The following is a 5000-nucleotide window of genomic DNA, read 5'->3' as shown; positions in this document are numbered from 1 at the left end:
CTCTCTATACAGCAAAAAAATTTTTGGGTGAATCTCAAACGAAATCATCCTAAACAAATGCGTTTCATATAATGAATAAACAAAATATAGTCGACGCTGATTTCTGGAAAGGGTGAACTCATAAGGCAAATTATCCAAACAACGCAAAACCTAACGACTTAATTATTCAGCAATGATTAAACGATGAGGTGAGCATTAATAACATTTAACTAAATTAGATGGAAGTTTACTTCACGCAAAGAAAACGGAAGCTGCGTAAGGCATAAAGAGCAACCGCCGGTAGCTATGCTTCCGCCAGAGATAATGTAATTAAATAGATGTTGCCTGACCAACTACGATCATTAATATCATTCTTCATCAGTTATAATGTAAACGTTAGTATTTTAACATGGACGCAATTTGACTAGGGAATCATCTGACTTTTTGTGCGACTATCTTGGTAACGGCAAACCCAGCCAATTCCATGTAAACATAAAAGCATCGTTAGTTCAGTTTCTTGGTAGTTTTGGCCAAGGTAACATAAATTAAATTAAATTAGATTAACCGTGATATCACTGACGTTCTGTTAAAACAAAACACCTGTATGGGGTTGTCTCCGATATAATGTATTCATTAAAGACTATCAAGCATTCATTAAAATCTATCTAATTCATGTTCATCGATGATTCTCCAGAAAGGCAGTTAACCATTCCTCGTTTGTGATAATCAATTGACAGCTAATAATGTAATATAGAACAATAACATTGTACAAAAACAGATAAAAGGAAATATTTAACCACGGCCACAACACTCAGACCCACATATATTTGGGTGTGTGTAGATACATAACGCCTGTATGCGTGTGACCGAGTGTACTGCTATATACCAGTTTGTCTACACAGTGTGTGGTTGTCTACAACAGGCCGAGCATCATCACAGAGTTATAGATATTACATCGTAGACGCTTTCTTAAATTACCATAATTTTTTAATGTTGGGTACAAAATGACACTCAACGCTGAGGTTTAAAAAGGCCTCAAGTAACGGAATGTTAGTAGAAAAATATTGGGAACAGCCACACAAGATATGGTAGTAAGGTAATGAAACATCTTTTGTTTTGTACTATATACCATATGGGAGAGCAAGCCCAATTCCATGAAACATAAATCTATCTAACTATATATATAACTATATATATATATATATATATATATATATATATATATATATATATATATATATATATATATATATATATATATATATATATATATATACATATATATATATATATATATATATATATATATATATATATATATATATATATAGTAGTATATAATATATATATATATATATATATATATATATATATATATATATATATATATATATATATATATATATATATACCTATATCCGTGAGCCTATCCGTGAGCCATCATTAATATGTATACGTATATACCACATGTATTGCTTTCATACATTTATTTTCCCTAGCAAAAAGCTTAAGACCACGGACAGCAGCGAATTAATATATATATATATATATATATATATATATATATACATATATCATATATATGTATATTATATATATATATATATATATATATATATATATATATATATACACACATATATATATTAATATATATATATATATATATATAGTATATATAATATATATATATCTATATATATATATATATAGATATATTATATACATTACCTACCTTCAATAAAAGGTTGTCACATGTTGTCCTATAGCAATCTCGGTTTGACTGTCTCTAACATGAACAATATTCGACCTGGCAATGAATGGTAAAATTATGTCTAAGTTACTGGACAATTAAATCAATTACATCTCATACAGAGAGAGAGAGAGAGAGAGAGAGAGAGAGAGAGAGAGAGAGAGAGAGAGAGAGAGAGAGAGAGATGCCACATACGGTAGAGGTGGTGTTTGAAATCCTAGACCAAACCACTGGATATTATTTAACCTGAATCGAATCATAACAAACTTTGCGTCACGCGTAACCTAATTAAAACTATAAAAATGATTGTTTCCTCGGTTTTAACCTAAATAAATCCACCTAGACGAGAATAAATAGAAAGTTAAGAGGCTATTCTGAACGTCAACTTTTCTCATATAGTATTTGCTATGTATATACAGGGTGTCCATAAAGTCCAAGTATTTTTACAAGCATCATATTAACAAATAACAGCACGCCACTCCACCATACCAAGAACAGAACTACGCCAAAGACATGACTTGCACTCACCAACTGATACAACAAAAAATTGTGGAATTACGAAGTCGTTTTTTCAAATAAGCCTAGAACGAATGTCAGCGCCATAGTAATCCGTAATATCCGCATATATGATATTTCAGCTTCTCCGTTCGCTTCCAGTATTTGTTTTCCTGTGATAGCTATCAATGCACGACTGCTGGAATCCATTTTGTCATAGATATCACACTATTCGTTAAGACACCTCAAAACGGCGATAAATGCAACAGGGTGACTTTTAGTCAACCAACGGGTAAAACCAGGGTTTAAATAATTCCAAAACTTACTCTAAAAATTGTTATAAACTACGCGCTACACATTTTATATTTTAAATAAAAATTATAAATAAAAGGAATGTTCATAGTCAACTCTTATATTTTATTATTGTACTTTTACCGTATACACAAGTATAGTTTTTTTACTCCATTCAGGAGTGTTCTCATCATGTCGGTTCATGAGTAGCTAATATCGGTCTAAAAGCAGCAACGATTATGATATTCAAACTTTAGACGTAATTGAATATATAAACTGGTACTGTGGAGTTACAAATAAGATTAATAAAAACTTGCTTTTTAAACAAATCAAAGTAGTTCATAATGGGAAAGCGTTCATCTATAGATAAATGAAAAAATAAAAGAAAACTTAAATTGTCTACAAGCTTGACTAAGACTCCGATGATGTGGGTTTGACAAAAATTGTAAAGTATTAACAACTTAAATTTATTTTTGTTTAAGAAGCAAGTTTTCATTTAGTTTATATCGGTAAATGCAACGTCAGTTTAAATGTGAAGGCGAAGAACAATTCAACCAATTACACAATAGGCGGTGAACTGACTCACAACGGTTTAGTTGTCACCAGTTTATTTTAAGGGATGACGTTATACCATTAACATCTTGCCGGTGAGTATCCATTGCTAACTAACCACCTGGTACACAATTAAGTGATTAGATTAGATGAAGTATACCTTAAGTGTTAAGCGTACGTGATTAATAAAAACGTTCTCGCTAGAGACGTGAACGTCCCAGCCACTCGAAAGAAAACGCCACCATATATATGTATACATCTATTCTCGTTAAGAACGTAATGCTTCTTGGATAGGTCATATCACTGTTATTATAGGTTTATACTTTAGGTTTATGCTTTCAACACAGGAAGGCGGGTGGTTGGAGGATTATATGATAAGAATGGAAGCTGGTTAGTGCCGTAGAACGGCAATAACATGGAGTGGAGATCTCCTTGTCGAGGGTGTGAGACCTCTGGCGGCCATATTGAACGATCTCGGACCAGCTCATAGTACTATAGCCTATTGTGGAGACGAAGCACTACGGTAAATTTGCTTAATTTTCCTTTTAACTTCCTGTTTAATTATTATAAGAATGTGTTATTTTTAAAGGTATATTTCGAAATATTACTACTCTGAGGTTTATTGTAGTTGAAGTACAAGATTTTGCATTATAATCCGTACAATCTGAAAGATTACTTTTCACAAAAAGAAGAAGAAAAGAAGCTGATATCAGGACATTCTAGATAGCAGGTGAGGTCCTTCCATTTGGGAAAATGTCTTCTGAAGGCGGTGATAGTAACTTACGAGACGACAAATTAATTAAGGAAAATCTCTGTGAGATATGACAGTTACCATAAATGCTCGCGTACGCCTGACCATAAAAAACTGAAGTCTAGGTTAGTTAATACTTTATTCAAATGCAGATGCATGGTAGTTAGACGCATGCATGACACAAACGCACACACATATATAATATATGTGTGTGCACGTGTTTGTGTGTGTGTTTGGGGGGGTGGGGGGGAATGCGCACATGCATGTATGTTTGTATGTACCGAGTCAGACGGACATTGAGTGAAATGGAGATAAAGTATGTTAATTAACATCCACTAACAGAAAATGCACAGAATACTAAACCCTTTTACATTATGTTCCTTTCAACGTTGCGTTTATCCCTGATTCAGTTCCATTTGTGACATTCATATGCAAATGACGCCGCACACAGGGATTGTACCATTAAACATCTGTTATGCGTATTGAATTTTTTCTATAAAAAAATGACGTCGTAAGTACATTGATGAAATATGATTTGCCTTAATAGACGAGTAATCAAGTTCATTAATGTTAACTAATAATTATACGGGAAATAAATCCTTTTCCGCTGTGTAATAAAATCATTTCTTTAAATAACATATCGACGTCCTTTGTTCCTCGTATAACCTTAACGAATATCAGGCTAAAGGAAGCTCTGCAGATCCTTACAATTAGACTAATTAAATAGCTCCACACGGTTGATTAATAACCAAACAGCTACCCCACAATTATGAAGGCATGTTATATATTCTAATCTCGTGCGTGGCGCTGAACTCCGGGATATATCTGTTCGGATATACCAAAGAATCCTGCAGGGAGGTGATTCTCAAATTGGGTTCTTTGTCTCCCCAGTGCCAAGGGGTGCCACAAGGTTGTCATGAATTTCGTTTTGGCTAGATCACCTCAATGAAGATCTTGTAAAGAAAAATTAGTTTGAAGAAGTCATTATCAGTGTTGCCTACTCTAGTATATATATATATATATATATATATATATATATATATATATATATATATATATATATATATATATATATAGTATTATATATATATATATATATATATATATATATATATATATATATATATATGTATATATATATATATATATATATATATATATATATATATATATATATAT

The sequence above is a fragment of the Macrobrachium nipponense genome, chromosome 10, assembly GCF_015104395.2.
Source record: "Macrobrachium nipponense isolate FS-2020 chromosome 10, ASM1510439v2, whole genome shotgun sequence".
NCBI lineage: Eukaryota > Metazoa > Arthropoda > Malacostraca > Decapoda > Palaemonidae > Macrobrachium > Macrobrachium nipponense.
The sequence above is the reverse complement of the archived record's forward strand: the minus strand, read 5'-3'. Positions refer to the sequence as shown.